We start from the raw sequence: 26,521 nt of genomic DNA on the forward strand, positions 1-26,521 counted from the left end.
GTCACAGAGGGCCGGGGCCCACCTCCTGGGATCTAGTTGGTCTGGGTGGGGGCCCCAGAAATCGCACTGCTAATAAGCTTCCAGGTGATGCTGATGCTGCTGGTCTGCGACCCCCACTTACAGACCCACCATAAGAGTCGTGGAACCAGGACCTGTCTTTAGAAGGGGACAAGTCTGGGAACGGTGTAACAGGTGGCCACTGGGTGTGGCTGGGAGAGCAGTCACTCATTAAATCAGGCGGCTTTCTCCTCAGTCAGTCTTAAATCTCAGTAGACCTTTGGCCTGGGATGTTTAGCCTACTAACGAAAAAGTCATTGAGGCCATTGTTATATATATGCATATATTTTTTTCTTTTTCTTCTTCTTTTGTCTTTTTAGGGCCGCACCTGGGGCACATGGAGGTTCCCAGGGGCTAGGGGTCCATTGGAGCTGTGGCTGCTGGCCTACACTACAGCCACAGCAGCGTGGGATCTGAGCCACAGCTGCAGCTCATGGCAACGCCAGATCCTTAACCCACTGAGCAAGGCCAGGGATCGCAGCTGCATCCTTATGGATGCTAGTCTGGTTCGTTAACCACGGAGCCACGACGGGAACTCCCATTGTTTTATTTTGAGGACCACAGACTTTCTCGGTATGAAGGTCTCCCCGGCTCCACATTAAAGGCAGTAGACTTTTATGCCCCTTCCAGGGCTAGAGAAGCAATCCGGGAAAACATCATTTCTGTGCCTCAAGTGTTGAGACATTTAGGATGTTTTGATGGGTTAAAGGGCCTTTGGGCAGAATGTTTAAACTCAGATCCTTTCTGGAAATGTCAGGCTGTATGATTATTGAGCCAGAATGTTTCTCCAGCTGCTGGACACATTTTTTGAGTCTCCCCCCCGTCCCCCATCCAGTGTCCACCTACAGAAATCAGGCTTCTCCAGGTGTGCATTTAGCAACTTCCTTCTTAGCAGCCAGCCGAGTCAGTAGTGAAGGGAAAAAGCCCTCCTACCCTTGGTTTCAAAAGGTTTTGAAATGCTAATTCCTAGCCCTGAGATCTTCTGACAGCCTGCAGTGTTATTCGGGCAATCAGGCACCTTGATTTCTTACAGAAGTATGAAAGGTAAATTGCTGCTACCCAAGAAGTCACCCTGCTTTTCATGAGAAAGCTCAGGAGAACAGCATATGAAATTATGCTCAGGCATTACATTGTACCGATCACGTGATGCGGAGTGCTGACACCCGGTGTATCTGCCCGTGTCAACTCAGAGTAGAAATCTGATAGACCTGGCAGCCTTGCCCTTCTGTTACAAAAAAGATACAGGGTTGTGGCAAACATCTTCCGGATTTGTTACATGCCTACCTAAAATCTGAAAGCACATCTTTTGAAATTTCTACTTTTCCATTTCCATGGAAAAATCCTTTTCCAGAGATGACACTATCAATGCCTTTTTTTTTTTTAAAGGAAAGACTCTAATTTTCATACATCCTGTTGTCTTTTAGAGATACCACTAATGACTTTTAAAGCTTTGTGATTTTTTTTAATGATGATTTTTGTTTTTTCCATTATAGCTGGTTTACACTATAAACAGCTTTCTGACGATTTTCTACCGTACAGCAAGGTGACCCAGTCACACTTAGGTGTATACCTTCATTTTTCTCACATTATCAGGCTCCGTCATAAGGGACTCGTGCTTTACAGCAGGATCTCCTTGCTTATCCATTCCAAAGGCAATAGTGTGCATCCATTCACCCCAAATTCCCAGTCCATCCCACTCCCTCCCCCTCCCTCTTGGCCACCACAAGTCTGTTCTCCATGTCCCCGAGTTTCTTTTCTGTGGAAAGGTTCATGTGCGCCATATGTTAGATCCCAGCTAAAAGCAATATCATAGGGTATTTGTCTTTCTCTTTCGAGAGTCTCTGGTTCCAGCCATGTTGCTGCAAAAGCCATGATTTTGTCCTTTTTTATGACTGAGTAGTATTCCATGTGTATATACACCACACCTTCTTACTCCAGTCATCCCGCAATGGACATTTATTTATTTATTTATTTATTTGTCTTTTTGCTATTTCTTTGGGCCGCTCCCGCGGCATATGGAGGTTCCCAGGCTAGGGGTCGAATCGGAGCTGTAGCCACTGGCCTACACCAGAGCCACAGCAACGTGGGATCCAAGCTGCGTCTGCAACCTACACCACAGCTCACGGCAACGCCGGATCGTCAACCCACCGAGCAAGGGCAGGGACCGAACCCGCAACCTTATGGTTTCTAGTTGGATTCGCCAACCACTGCGCCACGATGGGGACTCCTCAATGGACATTTAGATTGTTTCCATGTCTTGACTATTGTGAATAGTGCTGCAGTGAACATACGGGTGCATGTGTCTTTTTCAAGGAAAGCTTTGTTCGGATATATGCCCCAGAGTGGGATTGCTGGGTCAAATGGTAGTTCTATGAATAGTTTTCCAAGGCACCTCCATACTGTTTTCCATAGTGGTTGTACCAGCTTACATTCCCACCAACAGTGCAGGAGGGTTCCCTTTTCTCCACACCTTCTCCAGCATTTGTTACATGTGGACTTATGAGTGATGGCCATTCTGACTGGTGGGAGGTGTTACCTCATAGGAGTTTTGATTTGCATTTCTCTAACAATCAGTGATGTTGAGCATTTTTTTCATGTGCTCGTTGCTGTCTGTATATCTTCTTTGGAGAAATGTCTATTCAGGTCTCTTGCGCATTTTTCCAGTGGGTTGTTGGCTTTTTTGCTGTTGAGTTGTGTAAGTTGTTTGTATATTTTAGAGATTAAGCCCTCGTCAACTGCATTGTTTGAAATTATTTTCTCCCATTCTGTAAGTTGTCTTTTTTTTTTATAATGGTTCTCTTTGCTGTGCAAAAGCTTGTCAGTTTGATGAGCTCCCATTGGTTTACTTTTGCTTTTATTTCTGTCGTAAAGCTTTGTGATTTTTTTATTAATGATTTTTATTTTTTCCCATTATAGTTGGTTTACAGTTCCATCAATTTCCACTGTATAGCGAAGTGACCCAGTCACACATAACGCTTTGTGATTTTTTTTTTTTTGCCACCATAAAAACAAAATGCTGTTTCTCTGTGGTCTGAGTGCAGAGGCAGAATTTAGTCCATAATCCAAAGGTGTCATACCTTTAGCATCCTTCTTTGGGTTTCCAGTCCAGGGATCAGATTCCAGCAGCTGCGACCTGTGCTGGATCCCTCAACCCACTGTGTTGGGCCTGGGATTGAAGCTGTGTCCTGGTGCTGCAGAAACGCTGTTGATCCCGTTGTGTCACAGCGGGATCTCCTACAAGATTCTTTTTTAGCCAAGACTGATGCAAAGCTCGAGGAAGAAGCCGTGGTCATAGCCCAGTGCTTATGGAACTGAGAGAAATGCTTCTGATCCCTTTGCCCAGGGTTTTCCAATATGATTTGCATATTTTTTCAATCATTAATTGGATTACTACAGAGCATCCTAGTTACTAGTCCCTTATTTGGCTATTTCTTATTCAAGATCTGGTGCGTGGGAGTTCCCCTTGTGGCTCAGCGGAAACGAATCCGACTAGTATCCGTGAGGATGCAGGTTTGATCCCTGGCCTCCCTCAGTGGGTCGGGGATCCACTGTCGTGGCCGTGAGCTGTGGAGTAGGCCGGCTGCTGTGGCTCTGATTTGACCCCTAGCCTGGGAACTTCCATATGCTGCAGGCATGGCCCTAAAAAGTAGAAGGAAGGAAAAAAAAAAAAAAAAGATCTAGTGTGTAGTTGAATCTGTTGCTGTCCTCCGAGGAATAGGATAGAGAAGTTATATTGTCTTGTGAGGATGTAGGTTCCAAGTCAGTGGAGAGGAGAATGGGTGTGTTGAGTAAATAGTCCTGTTTACGTTGCTGATTATGTAATTGTTTGCATATAAATCCACACATCCATGCATCCGAGAATCCTAGCTTACCTGCGCTTCCTGCCCAGTCTCCTCTCCGGGGCTGCTTCTCCTCCAACCGACCTTCCCCCGTCTTGGAGCTCACCCCAGAACTCTCTCCTCCCTTGGTGCTGTGCATTCCTTCTTCAGGGGATCTCACCCTTTCTCTTGGCTCTGCAGAAAGCCCTGCAGAGCCGCTCCCTTTGACTTTGCTGTTTGACTCCCCTGGCCTGGCCTCTCTTCTGAGCTCCAACCCCCAGCGGCCCACTTTTTCTCAGGCTGCTCAGACTAAATAGGAGAGTTAGCCTGGATTCCTTTTGCTCTCTCACCTCTCGAGCCCCCAGTCCCTTCATCCCTGAGTCTGATCAGTATGAGCACAAATGTCTCCTCCTCCTTCTTTTTTTCTTTTCTGGCTCCCCTGTGGCATGTGGAGTTCCCAGGCCAGGGGTCAGATCCTGGCTACAGCTGCAACCTACCCTGAAGCTTCGGCAACACTGGGTCCTTTAGCCCACAGTGCAGGGCCGGGGATTGAACCTCCATCCTGGTGCTGCTGAGATGTCGCCGATCCTGTTGCACCACGGTGGGGACTCCATCCACAAATTTGTGATCAGTCTATTTCGCATCATCCCTCCGGCTCCCACCGAAGCCTCTTCTCTGCTCTCCTGCTTTTCTTTTTTCTGCCCTGATTTGATCTGTGTCCAGTGGCAGCAGGGGAAACTCGGAGCCCCTGCTTTCAAGCCTGGGGGCCTTGTGGTGCACTACCATTCAGATGCCTTTCCTGCTGGTGTGATGCCAGCCTGGCCGGTGGGTGCTGTCCCCACACCGTGGCTGCGCCAGGCTCCCATCCTCAGACCCGTTCACCTCCGACCTGCCACTTCTCTCTCTGTCTTTGGCTGGTTTTTTGGGTTTGTTTTTTCCTTACTCCTAGGATTTCAGCTCAAGTGTGTTCCTCAGAGAGGCCTTCCTGACCACTGGGTCTGAAATAGGGACCCCCTCACACCCGTATGGTCAGGGTGTCTTGTGGCCACCCTCTGAAGTGATCGCGTTGTCATATTTGGTCATGTGATGCTCGTCTCCTGGCAGAGACTGTAAGTGCCCTCAGGGTAGCCGTCGAGTCTGCGGAGGTCCCTGTGCCCTCGTCCTGGGACCAAGCCTGGGTGCCGCATGTGAGCTCAGTAAAAAGCTGTTGAAGGAAGGCAGGAAGGTGTGGCCGGCCGCAGACAGGACCCGTGCTGGGGATCTCACCGTGGGCACTGTGGTCTGGAGCAGGGGCAGCGTGTAGGCGTTGAAGCACCTGGCCTTTTACTGACGAGCTCCAAGGAAGGAGGGAAGGTTGATTTTTTAAAATTAATTACTGTCTTTTTTTTTTTTTTATGGCCGTTCCTGTGGCATATAGCAGTTCCCAGGCTAGGAGTCCAGTCGGAGCTGTAGCTGCCAGCCTATACACCACAGCTCACAGCAACGATAACATATTGCTGGCCCAGTGATCAAGGCTGGGGATCGAACCTGTATCCTCAGGGATGCTGGTTCAATCCCTGGCCTTGCTCAGTGGGTTAAGGATCTGGCTTGGCCATGAGCTGTCATATAGGTCACAAACATGGCTTGGATCTGGCTTTACTGTGGCTGTGGTGCGGCCGGCAGCTACAGCTCAGTTTGGACTCCTAGCCTGGGAACCTCCATATGCTGCAGATGCGGCCTTAAAAAGAAAAAAAAAATTAGATAATTTTATTTAGTTTTATTTTATGATGATTTTTATTTTTCCATTATAGCTGGTTTACAGTGCTCTGTACAGCAAGGTGACCCAGTCACACTTAGGTGTATACCTTCATTTTTCTCACATTATCAGGCTCCGTCATAAGGGACTCTTGCTTTACAGAAGGATCTCCTTGCTTATCCATTCCAAAGGCAATAGTGTGCATCCATTCACCCCAAATTCCCAGTCCATCCCACTCCCTCCCCCTCCCTCTTGGCCACCACAAGTCTGTTCTCCATGTCCCCGAGTTTCTTTTCTGTGGAAAGGTTCATGTGCGCCATATGTTAGATTCCAGCTAAAAGCAATATCATAGGGTATTTGTCTTTCTCTTTCGAGAGTCTCTGGTTCCAGCCATGTTGCTGCAAAAGCCATGATTTTGTTCTTTTTTTTATGACTGAGTAGTATTCCATGTGTATATACACCACACCTTCTTACTCCAGTCATCCTGCAATGGGCATTTAGATTGTTTCCATGTCTTGGCTCTTGTGAATAGTGCTGCAGTGAACATGTGAACATGTGCTGCATGTGTCTTTTTCAAGGAAAGCTTTGTTCGGATATATGCCCCAGAGTGGGATTGCTGGGTCAAATGGTAGTTCTATGAATAGTTTTCCAAGGCACCTCCATACTGTTTTCCATAGTGGTTGTACCAGCTTACATTCCCACCAACAGTGCAGGAGGGTTCCCTTTTCTCCACACCTTCTCCAGCATTTGTTACATGTGGACTTATGAGTGATGGCCATTCTGACTGGTGGGAGGTTTTTCAGATTCTTCACCTGGGTTGTTATAGAACCTTGAGTGGAGTTCCCTGTGCTGTACGGCAGGTCCTCATTGCTTGTCTATTTTATATATAGTAGCATGTCTGTGTTAATAGATTATCTCCGTTTAGCCTGAGATTATGTATGTTTGTCTGTGTTTGGAGGAAGCTAGAAAATACCCACCTGGAGGGAAATGCAGTGGAATGGACACGTCCCTGTGGATGTAAGCATGAGCCCTTAAAAACGGGAAAAGTGCCGTAGTGGGTTTTATTGTCTGATAACAAACATCACTCGTTGTCTTAAAGGCATCGTAGGCTTGCGTTGGTGTCGGCTGCCTTCTGCGTGGGTGAAACATGACCTTCGGTTGCAGATATGCAGGTCGGGCGAATGTAACCCATGGATGGTCAGTAAATCGTCTGGAGAGTGGAGTGTGGGTTGTGGATGGATGCATGGACATGGCAGTGACTCTCACGGTCTCCCTCGTAATAAACACGTTCGTCAGTGGCGTAGGGCGCCTTCGACTGGCCCGAGTGCTGCACGCGTGCATTCCCATGCCCCCCAAATGACTTTACTCGGTGATTCTGCTTCTCACGCCCCATCTCTTACAGAATCAAGCCCCAACTCCCGTGCATGGAATTGGAGGCCTTTTCCGTCCGTCCCAAATGCCCATCCCTCTAACGTCTTCAGCTGCCTTCTGGGTCCCTATAGGCTTGTGCTGACCAAGCCCCCTTGGGCCTGGGTCTGCAGTTCTTCCAGGCGGCTCTGCCTGGCGAGGTGGGAGAGGGGCTCCAGGCTTGGGGGTGGGGGGCGAAGGGGGGATGAAGGCAAAGTCCGTGGCTTTTCAGCCTGGACGCTCCTGCGCAGGTGCTGGGTGCTCCAGGGCAAACCCACACGCCTGCTTCTGCAGCTCAGATTGTGTCTCCTGGCGCAAAGCCTTAGCGTCTCATCCGAGACCCGTAATAAAGACATATTGGTTGCGTAGATGGCCACGCTAAAGAGGGACTGATGAGCTCGGAAGTACCTCTTTGGTGTGGATGGAGTCAGATTATGTTCCCTAGTTAAGACCTGCTTTCTTTCTGTATAAGCCCTTTCTCCCTTTAGACCCGTGGGGGGGGGAACGGTGGGTGCATCAGCCTCAAGTTTCCAGCGGGACATCTGCGATGGGGCGGGGGTGGGGGGGTGGAGGTTGGGGGCTGCTTTCGGGCTCAGGGGCAGCGGTACAGACAGACCCCAGCTCCCTTCCTGGCTGGTGTCCTGCCTGCATGTAGCACCTGCATGTGTCCCCACCCCTGCGGGGCTGTAGGAGTGACTCGTGCAGTGACTCGTGCTCCTTTCCGAGTGGGATGCTGACTTTTCCTCGCTCCACACGCAGACTCTGGTTTTCCAGTCTGGCCCCTTCCGCCCCAAGTGAAGACCAAGTGCCAAGGGCCCCCGTTGAGGGATTTCACCGTCTCAGGGGGACCACGGGCTGCTAGATGCTTTTCTCAACTGTTACATTTGAACTTCTCAGACACTAAGATCTCACTTCCTCTCCCGGGAATTTTCCTATTAAGACATTTGAAAGAGGTATTCAGCTCGTTTAGAGTTATGGGAATTTTTTTTTGGAAAAGAAAAAAAGAGTGGAAATTAAGTTTGAGGGACATTTCTTTCTAGTCTTCTTGAAAGATCAGTTTAATTCCCACTTTCCTGGCTCATTGTTATTCCAAAGCAGACGAGTGAACATTCTTTTTCTTTCATATTTCATAATTAAAAAGCCCTCAGCAGACTCTGTGTATAAACTATTTTGGTTTGAGTGTGGATTAATCACTTTCACTTTGCTAAAAACAAAATAATGGAGCCAAGGAGGTCATTTCCTTTTCGAGAAGAGTTTGAGTCTTCTGCGTGGCTTCCTTCCTGAAATTTCCACATTCTCCACGGTGGAGGTCTGGCCTTGCCTTCGTCTCAGGAACCGAGCTTCTTGTCACCAAATGGGACATGGGGCCAGACGGGCCAGGAGGCATCTTGAAGCAAGAATGTCTGTAATGGAAAAGAATCTGAAAAGAATATGTAATATGAATATAACATGTGTATAAATCGCTCTGCTTGGCTCTTGAAACTAACACAGCATTGTAAATTAACTGTACTTCGGTTTAAAAAAATCACAAATTTTTAGGACTTCCCATTGTGTCTCGGTGGGTTAGGAGCCCAGCTAGTATCCATGAGGATGCAGCTTCCATCCGTGACCTTGCTCAGTGGGTTAAGGATCCGTTGTTGCTGCAAGCTGTGGCGCAGTTCTCAGATTTGGTTTGGATCCTGTGTCGCTGTGGCTGTGGTGTAGGTTGGCAGCTGCAGCTCCAATTTCACCCCTAGCCTGGGAGCTTCCATATGCCACAAGTGCAGCCAAAAAAAAAAAAAATTAAAAAAAATTAAAAAGTATGAAATAAAAAAAAATTGTTAAAGTACTATTTTTTCCCCCCACACTCACGACATGCATAAGTTCCCTGGCCAGGGATCAAACTTGTGCCACAGCAGCGACCCAAGCCGCTGCAGTGACAACACCAGATGCTTAACCCTCTCTGCGCCATGAGAGAGCCCTATATGCTTAATTCCTAGCATGAATTCAAACCACCTCCCCTCCAACTATTAAGGATAGTGACAAAAAAAGTCTTATTTAGTAGTGAGGCATGATGTGTTGCTCATAACAGATGGACATTGATCCTTTTTTCTTTTGCGGAATATTGATAAACACATTAACGGAAAACAAAATGAATAAATGCGTGAACTGTGGAAAAGCCAAAATAACTAAGGCGCCTAAGGTGGAACAGTTTGTAAAAATGCCAGTACCTGCAAGAAAAAGGTAAGCCTCAGATAGGAACAAGAGGTTGAATATTTTGGTTTTCTTTACCTACGGTCTTTAAGAAATTACTTAACACGGGAAATAAAAATGTCGAAGAATCCAAGCAGAAGTTTTGCGCGGGACTCCCAGTTACTCCCAAGGAAGAAAGGTTGGCACAGCGGTCACCCACATTAGGAAAGTGTTGGAAGTTTGCCCTCCTATTTGTGGCTCTGGTATGTGCCACTTTTGCCTCCCTGCGTGAATGAACCAAGACCCAGTCATGCCACAGGCTAGATGAGCTACCCATGGAGCCTCCTCCTGGGAGAAGGTTGGTGGGTCACCCAGATACGAGTAGGCAGCCTCTTGGGAGAAAAACTGTGAGCTAGTCTAGCTGTGTTCCCAGCCATAAGGCCGAGAGCTTTTATGGCCAGAGCACGTTGGGAATGTTCGACTTGTGTCTCCTTAAGAGGCTTTGTGGTTTCTCGGGCTTGGAGGTAGGGCTTCTAGAACTGCCTGAATGTCTAGGCTCAGACCTCACTTCTGTCGTGTACTAACTTTGTGATGTGGGGCTGGGGTCTCGGCCTCGTCGGGGCTCAGGTTCTCCTTCCAGCTCTTGGGGGTGGTGGTGATGACTGCTCAGCATTAAGTGAGTGAGTTCAGGCGCCCGGGACAGTATTAGGTTCACAGGGAGTGCTCCACAAATGATAGCCTTCAGCTCTCTGGGCGGATTTTGCTTAAGCTGCTAGTTAGGACACTCAGGAAATTTCTCTTTCCTTCCTCCCTCCCTCCCTGCCTCCCGTCTTTTATTTCTTTTGCTTTTCAGGGCGGAACCTATGTTGCTGCTGGTCTACACCGCAGCCACAGCAATGCTGGATCCTTAACCCACTGAGCGAGGCCAGGGATCGAACCTGCGTCCTTGTGGATACGAGGCGGGTTCTTAACCTGCTGAGCTACAATGGGAACTCCAGAAAATTTCATCTGTGGTTGTTTCCCCTCTTTGAGAAAGGTTTTGTGTGAACGCACTTCAGTATTTAGAGAGGGCATAGAGAGGGGGGTTGACCCGGAGCCGTCCTGGCCCCCGTCGCCTGACCAGCCCTGAGAGGCTTTGGGAAAGTGCAGCGTGGTGAAAACTGGAACGAGACCCTAAAGCTGTTACCTCCTGGTCCAGCGCATCTTCCACCACCACCATCTCCGCTGCCACTGATGTGGAGCTCACGTGAAAGACAAAAGCGCTTTGTGTCTCGCTTGATGGGGGCAGGACCCCCAGCTGAGGCTTCCCAGCGTCGGGGATGCTGCGGCCATGGATGACGGCCACGGTGCTCCCTGCGAGAGCGTCCCATGGTCCCCAGCTCACCCCCCACGCCCTGAAGACCTCAGTGCCTCCAACCTCGTGGAACTTTCCAGATGGAGAGAGTCACCACAAACCACTAAGGCTGTAAGGGCTCAGGGACCCAGTGCTTTTCCACCACCGTCAGCTGCCTTGAAGGAGTCAGCTCTCTCTGGGGACGGACTGACTGAGCACCGATACCCTGGGACAGAGGGATTTTCTTGAGTGTTTCTCAGGCATGCCGTGGGCCGTCTCTGGATCCGCCGCGTTAAGCTCCGAACCTGGTCCTCGGCTTGCTCTAAGCCTGTTTTGATCACTTTTCTAATATAATGATACCTTTTCACATCCTCACTAATTAGACCTTGTAATCCCTCTGTTCTACCCTGTTTGACCTTTATCTTAAATTAAAATTTTTGTTCAGGGGGGGAAAACAAGGTCCCCAAAACGTGCTCACAAAGACAGAAATGTATAGGAGTTCTTGTCTGTGGCTCTGATTAGTATCCATGAGGATGTGGGTTCGATCTCTGGCCTCGCTCAGTGGGTGAAGGATCTGGCGTTGCTGTGAGCTGTGGTGTAGACCGGCAGGTGCTGCTCTGATTCGACCCCTAGCCTGGGAACCTCCTCATGCCACAGGTGAGGCCCTAAAAAGGAAAAAAAAAAAAAAAGACAAAAAGACAAAAATATATTTAAAATGAAGGGTGGTTTCTGCGTCCAGCACTGTCACGCCTCACAGAGGCCGAGGACTTCATTTACACCCTGACCCTGACCCTGACCCTGACGCTGGGGATGCGTCCACCTGCTTGTCCGGGAGGAGGGAGACGCCCCTCCCTCTCTACGGCCACGCCCGCCCTCAGCCAGGAGCCTGGAACGAGGGTCTGGGGGCAACGTGACCGTCACATGGGGGCCGATTTCACTTGTGTTGTTTTCCCTACATTCTTGAAAGGAACTTAAACTGCAAACATATGTCCCTGAAGTCACATCCGGGGCTTGTTTCCCTCCAGAATTCCTAAGACACTGAGTCCCGGCTTCAGACCTGAATGGTTCCTTGGGTCTGACCAGGCGATGGGGTGTGGGAAGTTGCATTGTGAGTCCCTCGGTGTCACAGCCCCCAGAAGACTCTGTCTGCCCTTTGAGCCTCGGGGTGGGGGTGGGGGTGGGGGTCAGGGAAGCCGGGGGGCAGGGGGGGGTGGAGGGGGCTGGCGTCTGAGCAGACAGGCAACCCTGAGAGAGGGGAGGGGACCAGGGCGGACCCCGGAGCTGTCTGCCCTTCACCAAGCCCTCGGCCCCAGGGGCAGCACCCTCCTGCGTCACTTCCTGGGTGTCTGCACCCTCACGCCAGCTTTGCAGCTCCTCCTCGTCGCACTAGCCCTCTCCCGGTGGCCCTGGAGCCTGGGTTATTTGCTGTTTTTTCAAGCTAGCACCACACCCTTGGACTGTCTGCCAAGAAGGACCATTGTTCGTGAGAATTCCTCGCGGGTTCCAGCTAACCCTGAGACGCACTGTTCGGGGGCTGGGCCCTGAATGGGTCCTTGCCTTTTTCTAAGCCCCCCTCTCCCTGACTTACTCTCGCCTTCTGGCAGCCAGGCCGGCTCATCAAGCCTCCTTTTGTTGTCCGCACAGCTTTGAGAGGGGGGCGCGGGGGGTGGGGTGGAGGTGAAGCCCCTCAGGGAAACCTAAGCTGGACCTGGTCTCCGCTGCATGCCAGCCTCAGGGGAGGCAGGGAGGCCCGCGCTCAGGCGCAGAAGGATGTCAGGCCATTGGGGGGGGGGGATGGAGGGAGGGGGTGGGGGGAGGGTGGGAATAGCAGGAAGGCGAAGGAGTGAAAACCAATCTCTCCCCCCCACCCCCCAGAACTGAGCTGATTAACCTGTAGCGATGGAGGCCCTGCCAAGCCCAACTTCCTTGTTTCCAGAAACCTTGGCACCGGGGCCCGTTTCTGGCAGAGCCGGTCCTGGTCAGGGGCCCGGCGGCGGCGCGGGCGCTCCTTCTCCTCTCCTTCCTCGCGGGCCGCTGACTCTCCTCTCCCCCTTCGCCTCCCCACCCTCCCGGAGCAGGGAGTTGGTTCTGGTTAATGTTGAAGATCATAACATGATTACCCCAAAGTCTCATGAAATTAAATCACTTTTCTTCAAAGAGAAAGGGGTGGGGGGACCGTCTGGCTGGTAGGCCAGCGAGGGACGAACGGATATTGAAAGCAGGCTGGCAGCGGCGCTTCGCTCAGGGGGCCGGGCGAGGAGGAGGCCCGCACAGGGCCCGGCCCTGCAAACGGTGGCCCCGGAGAGAGGAGCCGGTCTCCCTCCTGGGCCCCAGGCACCTGCCTCCGGGGGGCGGGAGAAACGGGAGGTGCCTGCAGGGTAGAGCTGAACCCGAGGGTGCATCGTCTGGGAAGAAGTGGACCTCTTACAGCCAGTCCCCGGGAGAGGTCCCCGCACCTCCTGCCCCGTGAGTTCTTAGGTCAGGGCGCCAGGCTGAGGGCAGCTCTCCCACTGGAACAGCCTGGGATGGAAATCCCGATCTTCCCGAGGCAGGCGGTGATGTCGCTGGTAGGCTGGGGCACGTGTGTGTCTTTCCTGGTGTTAGATTGTCACAGATTCGAGACACTTTTGGTTGAGAGGATGCTAGAGGTGATCCAGCGTCTGACTTCGCACTCAGTGCGCGAACCCCCTTTGCATTGAACCCTGACAACGAACGCCTTAATTTTGCCCCCTTCCATGGCGGTATCTGCTCTCTGCCGGGGCCAGTTCTTGGAGAGAGAGATTCTGGGAATTGCACCTGTTGATTCAGGTGTGGGGTGTGCCTTTCGGGAACGCGGGGAAGCCATGGCCCCGCGTGATCAGAGACTGGCAGCAAGGAGGTGCTTGTCCTGAGCGTGACCTTGGCTTTCTCTTCTGTGTGTCAGCCCGATGGGGTTCAGTGTTTTCTTTGGTGCACTGGGTCCGGCTTCCCCACCCTGGGTGTTTTCCTGAACTAGTTCCTCACCATTTTTCTTTCTCTTTCTTGCTTGCTTGCTTACTTGCTTGCTTCTGCTTTTTAGGGCCGCACGTGCGGCATTTGGAGGTTTCCAGACTAGGGGTCCAATCGGAGCTACAGCTGCCAGCCTACCCCACAGCCACAGCAACGCCAGATCCTTAACCCACTGAGCAAGGCCAGGGATCGACTCCATGTCCTCATCGATACGAGTTGGGTTCATAACCCGCTGAGCCACAACGGGAACTCCCCCCACCAATTTTCAATGGTCTTGCAAGGGAAACCGGAAAGGGGACCTGGAAGATGCCTGATTCTTGTTGCCAGGGGCCTGGCACCCTGAGCTCTTTGGGAACAGTGACCAGCCCCAGAGGCCCAGGAATTGGTGGAAATGTTGAGTGAAAACATCAAGGGGTTGCTCTGCTGGCGCCAGGAGCCAGCGGGCAGCGCTTAGGCACCGCAGGGAGCATCAGCGAGAAGGCAGCCGGGCTGGCCGCTGGTGCCATTGAAATTGACCCAGCGCAGGAAGGGAGGAGGCTGGCAAGGGTGGCGGCGTGTAGGGTCGGCCGTTGCATCTTTCAGAGGGATTCGGGCGGGGGCCTGGCCAGCTCCCCGCGGTTGGAGCGCTGGGCTGTGACTCATTCTCATCTAGGGTCATGGAGCGTCTCTCTCTGCACGCGGCCTTGGGCTGACCCCTCACCTGGCCGGCCTTCTCGAAAATGTGTGTCATTCCTTATGAGGCCGAGCTGTGGAGCGGGCGAGCGGGTGTGCACATCCGTGGAAATTCATCTCCAGCGTCGGAAAAACAACTCCAAGTTCATGATGACTCGTTGGTCTCTGAGGTGTGACTGTCCAGCAGAGAGCCGACTTTTTTGTTTTTCACCGAACAGACCCGAGCTGTCAGGTCCAGGGGAGTGTCCTGGCCGCTGGACGCCTCCCCCGCTCCCCCGGGCGGAGGAGATGCACTTCTTCCACTGGCCCTGGAGCCGCTTACCAGCCCCACCGGGCAAAGCCGGTTTTGTTACTTGGGAGTCACAGCGCGTTTTCATCCAACAGCAACATCGCCCAGCCTTGCTGCCTGAGCCTGTTCACCAGCTTTGACCCCCAGAGCTTGGGGCTGGATGTGAAAGTGCCGTCCTGGTCCAGCGGCTGAAGCTGCCGCCACCTGGGACGTTCAGAAGCCCCTAGGGCAGGTCCCTGAGAGTTGGGATAAGTGAGCAGTCCTACACTGCCTTCCCCAATGCACAGGGTGCGGAACCGATGTTCTGGCTTGCCCAGAAGGCCGCTCCACGTTGTGGTCAGACCCAGCTGGTTCGTGTACCGGGACTCTCTTTGAGGAGTTCCCGTTGTGGCTCAGCGGGTTAAGAACCTGACTGGTCTCCACGAGGATGGGAGTTCGATCCCTGGCCTTGCTCATCGGGTGAAGGATCTGCGTTGCTGTGACCGTGACATAGGCTGGCAGCTGCAGCTCCAATTCGACCCCTAAACGTTCATACACTGCAGGTGCGGCCCTAAAAAAGAAAAAAAAAAGTCTCTTGGAGAGGCAGTAGCCCAGCGATTAAGGACTCCAGAGCTGGTCCGCCCGTGTTCAGATCCCAGCCCCGTCGCTTGATGATGATCGTGACCTTGGGCAGGTCACCCCCGCCCTCTGGGCCTCGCGTTGTCCATCATATAAAACGAGGCTCTGTGAGAGTCTTCTCCGGTCGGTATTAGGAGGAATTGCCCTTGGTGGGGACTCACCGTTCCTCGGGTTGAGTGAAGGAGGCCCCACACGCTGGGCCACCCCTCGACCCCAGAGTAGCCGTCACGGTGGGGCCCCTGGAGGTATGTTAGAAGCTGCTGGTCAGAGAGGTGAAACGGTTCCCAGGGTCCCTCTCGGGAGCCGATGGGCGAGCCCAGCCCCGGGGAGGACGCCTGACCTCACCGTGTGCTTCCATCCTCACAACCGCCACCACCTCCCCAAACAGAAGGGGGCCCCGTGTCACAGGGGAGAGGGACCAGCCTAAGGGAGGGGCGTGCAGAGCCCCGCACCCCCACCCCACACGCGCGTGTGCACACACACACACACACACGCACGCACGCACGCACGCCTTGGCCACGGCTGGGATTCCTTCCAGGCAGAACAGTGGGAACGCTCACACGTGTCCCCCCCGTTTCGCCTTCTTCAGCCACACAGAGTCCAAGTGAACACTCAGCACCACGCGTTTTGCACTCACATCGGTGATTCACGGGATTTTTAAGGGTATTTTGACTGTCAGTGATGTTCACCTCCTGTGCGACTGTCTTAACCACCTGTCCCTAAGCTGGGGCTCAGGTGTCTCCTGGCTTCACATTGTTGGAGGTGCTTCCTTGCTGGGGGGAGGCGTCTTTGGAGCGGAGACCCTGGCCGCACTGCTGCCTCCCGCCCTCCCTCTTTCCTGGACGTGCGCCCTGCCCTCCTGTGCCGCAGGTGACAGTTGGGCGAACCTAGCATTGGCCCTGTTATCATTTTCTTTCCTGTTCTGGGCATCTCGGAATTAACAAAGGAAGAGACAAGAGGAAAGAACTGATACCAGCCGGAGATCAAATGTCTCCGAAATGTGGGAAACCAGCCCCACCACGCCCATTGGAAATGGAAAAAATTAAAAAAGAAAAGAGAAGAAAAGAATAGAAGTGGAAGAAATGATGTAGGTTTTGGCCAGGAAGTGGGGCAGAGTTTGGGCTACATGTTGTTTGAGGAGCAGGCCCAGGAGAACAGAAGTTCGCATGCAGTGGAGGTGACAGGGAGGCCGTCCAGAGGCAACAGGATATTGGAGGTGGAGCCCTGGGCGGGGGTCAGAAGACTCGGTTTCTGATGCAGGCCCTTCCATCAGCTCATTTTAGCATTTCGAGCAAGTGCCTTCAGCTTGCTGAGCGATGGTAACGCCTCGCTCCGTCACGGGGGAGAAGGCCAGAGGCGCTAAGGCGAAGATGACATGCTTCATCTCTAAGGTATTATGTGAAGAATAATAGCAATAATAACAATAACAATAATAATAACGATCATACATGCGGCAGAAACACAGTGGGAAAAGGCTGGGAAAGAGGAGCCTCGGCTGCTAGGAAGATACCCCAGAAGATTGGCAGATGGCGGCGGGGTCCCTGGGGAGACTCTAAGGCAGAAGAAGTGATGCCTAAACCGCCCCGTTTGGGAGTTCCCTGGTGGTCTAGTGGTTAGGACTCAGCACTTTCACTGCTGCGGCCGGGGTTCGAGCCCCAGTCTGGGAACTGAGATCCCACGTTAAGCCGCTGCACACAGAGGCCAAAAAAATAAGAATTAAAAAGAAAAAAAGAACCACCCATTTTCCTGATCTTAGCCGAGGCATCGGCAGCCTCGGCCAGCCGGCCGGGAGAGCGGCGTGGCGGGGGCTGCAGCCCGGCCGCGGTGGGTGGGTGGGTGGGTCCTCAGCGTTTTGGAGGCTCTCGGGCTCCGTGTTGGGAGTGGGAAGGTCGCCCGTCCCCGGGAAGATGTTTTGCGCGGCAGGTTTTATTGTCCTTGCTGGGCTCCGCGTCCCCGTTCCCAGCCAGCGGTTAGGCTCTCGTTGTCAGCACTCAGGGTTCTGTTTGTTCTCGGCCTCCCCGCCCGCCCTCCCTTCCTGTTTTCCTGTGAACCCTTCTGGGGGTTCGTAGACACGGCCTGCGGAGGTCTGGGGTACATCCGGCTGCAAGGCAGTCGCATGTCTGGGCGTGCTCCTCACGGCCCCCTGGCGTCCCCCGTGCACCCCCCACCCCGGGCCAGGCCCCGGGAGAGGAGAGAAGCAGCCCCCAGACTCCCTTGTGCAGCAAAGGCCTCCCCGCAGGGCCCTGCACCCTGGGTGGGGGATTGGGGGCAGCGGGGTGGAGGGGGGGAGGAGTGGGGGGGCACTGGTGGCTGTGCTCTGCCCCCAACCCTGGCTGCCTTCTCCGTATCTGAGATGCTTCTTCCAGGGCTTTGGCTTTGTCCCAGCGCCTCTGAGGGGTGTCCTGCAGGCCGGGGAAGCCGGGGAGCGTGGCCTGGCCCCGCCACAGCGGTTCTTTCTCCGTGACCATCATCCCCTTCCCCTGACACCTTCTAGCCGCACAGGGCTGGTTCCCCCAGGCAGCTGTGACTCCTGGTGACCTCGACGCCTAAAGACTAAATGTGGTGGCCCTGCCTGGCCTCTCCCACCCCGTTGAAGCTCTCTGCCCTTGGCACATGACCGCGGTCTCTCCCCGCGCCCCTGCACAGGCCTGTCCCCTTGGCCGCCCTCCTCCTCTGGCCCCCAGACGTGAGGTGAGCCCTCCGTGCTGGTCTCAGAGACTCTCCTTGGAGATAAACACAGTTCCCAACCATCCACCCATCTCTGTCCTCTCTCGAAACAGAAGATCTGGGTACCTCGAACGTAGAACACTGGAGCTCTCCTCCACAAACCCAAGTGTGCTTCTTCTGTGGAATTCCCTGTTCATGCCTACGAGGGTCACCCCAGGAGCCCCCTCTTGGTCTTTGACCCCTCAAACAATCCCCCCATCTTGTTGATGATCTCTTTGTAATATCCCATTTGCTTTTTTGTTTATTTTATTTTATTTTTTTGTTTTTTAGGGCCACGCCCGCGGCATTTGGAGGTTCCCAGGCGGGGGGTCGAATTGGAGCTGTAGCCGCCGGCCTTCACCGGAGCCACAGCAACGACAGATCCTTAACCCCCTGAGCATGGCCAGGGATCGAACCCACAACCTCATGGTTCCTAGTCGGATTCGTTTCCGCTGCGCCACGACGGGATGTCCATGCTTTTTAATTTTTTTAAGGTTTTATTGAATTCTGGTTGATTTCCAAGGAGGTGATTGTTTCTGCTGGACCACGGCGTGATGTCATCACGCATATACACACACCCATTCTCCTTCAGAATCTTCTCCCACATAGATGATCCCGGAATCCTGGGCAGAGCTCTCGGCACTGTGCAGCAGGTCCCCGACGGCCAGTCATTGCACAGGCCTCGGGGTGCCCATGCCAGTCCCTTTGCCCGTTCCTTTCCCCTCGCGCTGCCAACTCCCAAGCTCCGTGCCCCTGAAGCTGTGACCGCGCCCTCCCCCAGCTGGTCTCTTTACCTGCCCCCCCTCCCCCCAAAGCCCACCTGCCCCACGTCCACCCTGGCTGTTAGAAAGCACCTCCCTCCATCAGGACACGTCAGCGAGGAAACAGACCTGCTGGCACAGAGGTCTGGGCTTAGCCCGCCTTTCCCGGCGTCGCTGAGGAGAAGATTGATGCCAGGCCGGCAAAGTTCTGAATGGCAGGAAGCTGGGGCGTGGGGGGTGGGCTGGCCATCGGGGAGGCCCTTTAATGTCCACCCCGCAAGAGGCAGTAGTTGGCTGGAAAATCAATAACACAGATAAACATTCACATATTTGATTTAGACTTAAGACGTGGACATGCATTTGCCAAGCTTTTGATGCCGGGCCAAGACATTTTCTTTGAGTGCGAGTCTGCTGCTTGGGTTCTGGGTTCTTTTTTGTGTAAAGCTTGCCTGCGGTCCCTGATCCCGTTTCATTAGAGTGAAGGGATTCTTCAGAGACGCTTGTGAAGTTATCTGCGTCCAGCATCTGTCTCTCTCGTCTTGTCCAGAGAGCTCCTCCACAGCTCCGTGGGGAGCACTCCGTTTGCAAGGGGAGCGGCTTAGTTCCGTTCAGCCTTTCCAGTTGAGTTTTCATAGAAACAGCCGCCCTTCTCAGGGGCCGGGAACGTGCACCACTGGCCGGTGAGAGCCTCGGAGCCATGAGCCGCCCTTGCTCGCCCAGGACGGAGGTGGTTGGAGCTTTTGCGCAGAGAGGTGCAAAATGTAGGCAGTGCAGTGAGTAGAGGTGGGTCCTGAGAGGTTTCCTGTGTTCCGTGTGGATGACAGTCTCGACCCAGACAGCCTAACCAGGTGGAGAACCTGGGGCCTAAATCTAAAGTCTTTGGCACGGCTCCAAAAAGGAATGGCACCGGGACCCTGGGAGGCCTCCTGGTATGAGGAGGACTTGAGCCGAAGGGAAGGTTTAGATGAGTCGCCCGTGGGCGTGGCTTCCCAGGGAAGCGGCTGTCATCTCCTGTCACTGATCATCCCCCCAAGCTCGGTGCTTCCCTCCTTTTCTCTGTCTGGCCTTTGGCCCTGGGAGATGGTCTGTGATCCATCCCATGCATTCCGGATGACGCGATCCTTCTTGCTACATGATTCATCCATCAACACCCAGCATTTCTTTGCCTACAGGAATTGGCTCAGGAATATGCATGCGGCCCAGTTTGGTCTCAGCAGGTACGAGAGGCCATTGGCCGGAGGCATTTGTAAACCTCCTGTAAAGAAATCGAGGCACTCCTTATTCTCTCATCCTCTTCTGGGAGATTGGGGAAGCCAGCCCTCTTTCTTCCCTGGGATGGTGTGGTGCATGGATGCCTGGAACTGCTGCATCCTTTTTGCCACCACGAGGGAAAGCTACCTGAGGATGATACGGATACCACAGAGGCCAGGAGAACAGACAGAGGGAAACAGTGCTTGACGGCCCCCCTAAGCGAAACCAGCCCTGCCTTCTGCCTTCTCAGTTACCCTGAGCCCATAACATCTTGAGTTGAGCTTTCTGTTACTTGGATGTGGAGGATCTCAGTTGCCGCAGAGGTGAGAGCCATCGCCTCCTCCGGGGGTGGACCCGTGTGTGTGGAATATTGCATTTGCTTCTGGGCCCTGGTCCTTTAGAGGCGCCCGGAGGAGCTGTGGGGTAGCTGATGGAGAAAGAGCTCTGGGTGGGGGAAAGGATATGGAATGCAGGTTTAAAGAGCGTCGCCAGTGGGGGCGACGAGCCACTTTTACGTGTAGATTCCCAGCAGCAGCACCTCTTTAAATGGACAGCTCAGCACACACATTTTTGGAAAGGATGAGGTTTGGTAGCTGCGCGGGGCGGCTCGCTCTTCAGGAGCACGCGTGTCGCATGAGCTCAGCTGTACCTGTGGCCCCCGTGAACACGCTGGGAACAGCAAGAGAAGATTGCCACAAAGGCGCAGGGCAGCCAGAATGACACGAAGCCATCTCGTCCGTCTAGTCATTTTGTGGGAGGGAGACCCAGACCCCAAGCTGTCATCATTCCAGTGTAGAAACAGCCACCGGAGTGTGGCTTTCAAAAGATGCTGCCACAGGCTGGCCCTTGGGGGAGCAGAGAGTGTTCTGGAGATTTCCCTTTGGGGAGCAGCATCCTTTGACCACTGGCTCCTCTTTCCTGCCGTGTTCCTGAGCGTTGGTGGACGGAGACGCCTGAACCGTGTGCAGCTCATTCCCCGGGCTTCCTGTGGGCCTCCGTTTCTTTGCTCTTGGTCTTGCCGCTTTGACGCTTCCTTCTGACACTTGGAGCAGCGTGGCTTCCTGTACCAGGGTGCTGTGGGGACACTCGCGGGCAATGAGCCGTGTGACCCGGGCAGGGACCTCCTGGTCTGCTGGAGGCTTGGTTTCTTCAGCAGAGTCCTCAACGCACCCTGACTCAAGCAGCGTGGGTGTTTATTTCTCTTTCCCTGAATTGCTCGGACATAGGGGCTCTGCCAGGCCAAGCAGACAGCTCTGCTCCACGACGTCATCCAGGACAGGATGCAGCCCTCCTTCTCGGGGCTCCACCTCCCTCTGGGCTGATGCCCTCACCTTCGTGGGGGAAGCTGGTCCCCCAGCACTTGTCTTCGCTCAGGGCCCCCTGAAGAGCAGAGAAAGAGCTGTGGCTTAAGGGCGTGACATACCATTTCCACTCATGTGCCATCTCTTCAGACTTTGTCATGTGGCCACACCCAGAAGAAGGGTCTCTAGCTGGGTGGTCCTGTGTCCCCATGACTAAAAGGAAGGGGCAAACTGGGTCCTGGGGGCAGTGGGCGTCTCTGCTGCATCGGCAGGACCCACGGGATCGTTCACTGTCCCCCTGGCCCTCCCCGCAACCCCTCGGAGCCTCATGGTGGCGGGGCGGGTTGGGGGTGGGACTTCACCCAGCGCCTCCGCAGAGCTGGGCACTCAGAAGGGAGCTGCCATCACGGCTGTTTTCCTCTGGCCCGTCAGCCAGTAGGTCTGGAGTGCCTGCTCTGTGGTCAGGGTGCTGGCGCTTCCGCAGGGAGCAGACCAGACAGAAGCCCAGTCCCGGGGACCTCACATTCTCGTCGGGGGACAGCGGCGCCCACTCGGGGAGGATTGGCAGCTCTTCCGACCGCTCCCCTTCCCGGCTCTCGCTGTTCCCACACCTGGGGAACCGAGGCAGGGCTTCTTGGCAGCGTCTTCCCGGGGGTCTTGGCTGTTAGTGATAGAGCCTAAGTGAGCTGCCTTTCTGCGGATAACTTACTAAAGCCGTTTCATAAAAGCCAGGGAGCAACCCATTTGCATTCATTTAAAACAAAAAAGCACTCTTTTCCTCATTCTTTTTAGGAGGCTCTTTTTGTTTTTTAAGAGCAGCAAGTAAAAGTAGGTGTAGGGAGATGAGCGGTCATGCTGTCTCCATAAATACAAGCAAACGGATGTGAAAATCATTCAGTTGCCATTTCTGAAGCATCCGTCTCACGCTAGGCTCCGCGCTAAGTGGTGGAAAGACGGTGGAGACCAGCAGCCGGCTCCTGCCCCCCAGGCAGTCACCCTCCAGAGGGGCGTGCACACCAGCAGTGACAGTGGAGGGTGGCATGTGTCACAGGAGGGGTTAGGACAGGCGCTGTGGACATGGGGCGAGGAGGCACCTGGGCCAGGTGTGGGGCAGGATCAGGGGAGGCTTCCTGTGGGGAGTGACAGCGTCGTGAGACAGCTCCTCACCCTCATTGTCACCACTGTTATCACCATCCTTGCACTCGTCACTGTCGTCACCACCATCACACTCACCCCTGCCACTGCCATCGTCATCATCGCCATCCCCACCATCCCCCCATCACCACCCCCATGGTCACCGCCCCCGTCCTCCCCGTCCTCACACTCCCTGTCATCCCCACCAGCATCCCCATCACCACTGTCCCCATCACCACTGTCCCCGTCCCCATCCCCACCCTCCCCCTCCCCGTCATCCTCCCCGTCGCCACAGCAGTGAGCATCCCTGGAGCAGCTTCTGTGTGCGTGGCACTGTGCTCTTTGCCTGCCTCGTCTCATTTCCTGTTCACCACGACCCTGGGAAGTTAGTAGTCTCCCTTTAGAGCTGAGGAAAACGAGGCCCGAACAGGTTAAGCAGCTTGACCCAGCTCACACGGTGGGTTTATCAGTGTCAGACTCAGGACTCGAGCCCAGGCTGTTTGTTCCAGAGCCTTATTTTACCCTCCGTGCCAGGAAGGTGAGTGGGAGTTGGCCAGGAGGGTTGGGGTCAGGACCCTTCCAGGGAGAGGGCGTCACAGACACGGGGCGCAGAGGTGACCCATCGCTGGGGACACTTGAGGACCCACAGACGCTGTGTGGCTAGACGTGAGATGAGGCTGGACAAGGGGGCAGGGCCCATTCCGCACGAGTCTGGCATGTGGACTTTATCTGCGGGTGCCAGGAGGAAGGGATTGAAAAATTCTAAACGAGAGGGGTCACGGCTGGATGTGCGCTATGGAAGGACCACCCTGTCCCCACGGTGGACGGGGGGCTGAGGGGGGAGACGGGCAGGGGAGTGTTTGAGGTCAACTCCCTCCCACGTACGAAAGTCCTGGGGGTGAAGGGGGGGGCGCCCCTCTACGTAGGCCGTCACCTTCAGAGTTCTGTCCAGGTGTCCTTCCCTTCGAGGTGGAGGCCGCATCACCATCTCCTCTCTCAGGACAGTGGCCCGTCCCCTTGGGGACGGGGCTCCGGCCTGGGCCCATTTGCATGAGAAGCTTTCCAGTGAATTCAGCATCTGATGCAGAAGGCTAGGGCTCTGCCTTTTCCTTTTTTGCTCATCCTGCAGCACATGGAGCTGCTGGAAGATCAGATCTGAACAACGGTTGCCACCTAAGCAGCAGCTGTGTCAACTCTGGATCCTTATCCCCCTGTGCCCGGGGTGGGGATTGAACCTGTGTCCTGGCGCTCCCAAGATGCCGCTGATCCCCTTGTGCCACAGTGGGAGCTCCCAGAGCTCTGCCTTTTGTAGAACGTCCTGTTCAAAGGCTGAGGAAAGGTTCACGTTAAGCCAAACTTGTGCTTCCTCAAGAGGTGACCGTCTGGAGAACGGGACCTTGTAGAACATGAGGTCAGGGGTTTCGATCCCGGGGCTGCTCTGCTGCTCTCGTGCTCTGGTCCCTTGACCCTCGAACCTGGTCCCAGGTCCAAGGAAGGGGCAGGGCATCTGAGACATTTCTCTCAAGGCTGAGAGCCAGCCTGGAAGGTCAAGGCCTAGGAGTCCCCAAAGTCCCAGGTAGTAACAGAGGCTCCTTGGGCCTCCTGACCCAGGAAGCTCCCCCTCTGCCCGGAAGCAGATGTAGCTACACCCGCTGCACTGGGAGGCTGCAGGAAGCCACTTTGTCCCTTGCTCCCCGCCACTGTCCCCTCCTTCCTGGAGGCTGCAGCACGGCTTTGGCTGACTCTGCCGGAGGACGGGGGCTGCTGCGTCCAGAGCTGAGGGCCGCACAGCCACGCTGGCTCAGTGAGCAGGACCCCAGCCTCACCCAGCTGGCCTGGAGGGTGGGCAGGCAGCCCCAGCGGGAGGCCGGGGGTAGGGGGAACAGCTGAAGGCCATGCTGAGAGGGTCCCGCAGGCACCCAGGTGGGTGTCCTCTAGAGCTGCCTGTTCTGTGACTTGAAATTTCCCATCATCCTGCTCTCGAAGATTTAGAGGGACCCTAGGGAGTTGAGGTCCGGAGGTCTGGGCCCTGGGCCTGGCTGTGTCCCGACTCCCCAGTAACATGGGCCAATCTTCCGCTCTGTGGGCCTCAGCCTCCTTTTTGAAAAACAAGAAGTCCTTTCTGACTCGACGCCTGGCTTCCCAGGGACCTCCCTAGGTGTGTGCCCTGGGCAGATGGGTGAGCGGTCCCCATCGGACCCCTCTACCACTCCCGGGTGGGGGTGCATTAGAGGCCCAAGACCTCAGGGCGGCCCCGGAAGCCTGGACCACGTTCAAACGTCGCAGATGGAGGCTTTTTCTGCTTCAGTGACCCTCTTTGCAGGTTTGGGGTTTTCAGACGGGGCTAGCAGCTTGGCTGAGCCATGGTAACTGTTTCTGAGCTGGCTGGGAGCACGCGTGGAGGACCTCAGGCTTGCAAATCTGTTCTTCTCCTTCCAGAATCAAGAGTTTGAACGATTTCAAATCTGGAGAGACCCCCCACTCTCCGGGTTCTGTGTGGCCAGCCACCACGCAGCCCTCCCTGGCACCTGTTCACCCTGCCAAGCTTGATGTGTCTGAATTATTTGAAACGGTCGGGTTTGCTGATGAATTTTTCTGCAGCCCCATGCCTGGACCTTGGGTGGCTGCCATCGGAACGGTGGTGACGAGGGTGGAGCCAGGGCCTGCAGCCCAGGGATGGGTCGGGGACGACTACAAAAACCACCAAGCTCGAGGAACCTGATTCGCAGTCTTTCGCACTGAATTAATGCGCATATTCTGGTTACCCTCCAATTTCTACTTTTTGATGCCTTCATAAACACATGGCAGCAACCAGCTCTGATGATAATTCCTTGCTGAAAATTTGTAATGAAAAGAATGAACGTTTTGCCTAAGCCTTCCCCAGGCTCCTCCTTCCTGGTCCCTGGTGGGTTGTAGGCTATTGCTCGACTCTACGTGTTAATTGTCCCCTCTGAGAAACCTGCTGTGTCACCCCTGTGCCTGGGTGACCCCAGCCACGCTTGGCCCCTGTCTCTCTGCTCACCCCACCCCAAATGCCTCAAGCTGCTTGCTCTCTCTCTCTTTTTTTTTTTTTTCCCCAGTTGGAGGTTTCATCTCCTTTTTGGAACCTGGCTGCCGCCACCAGCCTCCTGCAGTTTCTGGCGAACACTTGTTAGAGGGCCAAACGGAGTCTTTTTAACACTAACAAAGCTATCTGGACACAGCCACTCACGACAAAGTGAAATGCACCCCGCTCCCTTCTGTGCCGGGAAGTCCTGAAGCCCAGGCGCCCGCCCAGCCTTTTGAGGCTCAGTGGGGAGATGGGCGTTTGAGGACACAGGAGGGACAGGCCGAGGCCACAGAACTGGCCACGGTGACCTGAGCATCGGGTGGTGGTCACATCTGCCTCTCCCATCTTTGGGCGCTGATTCCTCTTCTCTCAGGAACCAGGGGCCGCTGCCCCAGGCTGACTTGGTGTCCCTCCCTTTCCCAAGCAGGGAGGAGCACACTCTGGGATCCTGAGCCAGGAAGTCACTTAATGTCCCGGCCGATGCTGAGCAGGACGACGGGCCTGTCTGTGCGGGTTTCAGAAGCCCGATGGTGTGAGAGGCAGCTGCTCTCGGGAGCCTGCTGGGGCTGGCTTCTTGCTGCCTGCCTTCTCCGGCCATCTCTGCCCGGGGACAGAAACCAGGCCAAGTGCCTGGGGAACATTTAGCTTTTTGTTGTGAGGAGAGGAGAATTAGAAAGTCAAATGCTCCTACGGACTGGGAGCCAAGAGAAGGGGGCAGGGAGGCTGGCAAGGCTGTTGGAGGCTGGGCCACACGGGGGTCGGGGTAGGGGGGTAGAGGGGATTGGGGGGGTGTGCGGGCTTGGCCATCCCGAAGCTGCTGCACCGAGGGACAGGAAGCCCTGCTCCATAGTGGGACCTCAGAGCCCTAGACCGGGGGTGGGGGGTGCTGACGCAAGGGAGATGGGTTGAAAAAATGCCAGCTCGAGCAGGGCACTGGAGGCCAGGCGGAGTCGTCATGGGTGCCAAATGCAAGGTCTCTGACGTGTTGCTTGTGTCTCTCTGTCTATAACAACACCTCCTTTATTTGGCATCGTCAGAGCGGGCGCTCTTCTTCCCAAGTGCCTTTCCGAAAGAACGCAGGCACCTCCCCCAAACTTTGAAAATGGAGCTCTTGGGTGTGTCGACCTGTTTTTAAAAAACCGTGATACAGTCCTCATCACGTCGTATTTCCCGTCCTCACGGGTTTTCGGTCCGCAGTGGAGCGAGGTTCCGTGAGTGCGTGTTGCTCTC

At 54.5% G+C, this 26,521-nt stretch overlaps 1 protein-coding gene and 1 non-coding gene across 3 annotated transcripts in view; both read left to right on the plus strand.

Annotated features, from left to right (window-relative positions):
• Nucleotides 1-26,521, plus strand: part of NTN1 (netrin 1) — a 204,342-nt gene that overhangs the window by 49,536 nt on the left and 128,285 nt on the right. The window lies entirely within an intron of this gene.
• Nucleotides 16,685-16,756, plus strand: TRNAE-UUC (transfer RNA glutamic acid (anticodon UUC)). Its single transcript has one exon. It is a non-coding gene; the product is annotated as a tRNA-Glu (tRNA).

Source organism: Phacochoerus africanus, chromosome 14, assembly GCF_016906955.1.
Source record: "Phacochoerus africanus isolate WHEZ1 chromosome 14, ROS_Pafr_v1, whole genome shotgun sequence".
Classification (NCBI taxonomy): domain Eukaryota; kingdom Metazoa; phylum Chordata; class Mammalia; order Artiodactyla; family Suidae; genus Phacochoerus; species Phacochoerus africanus.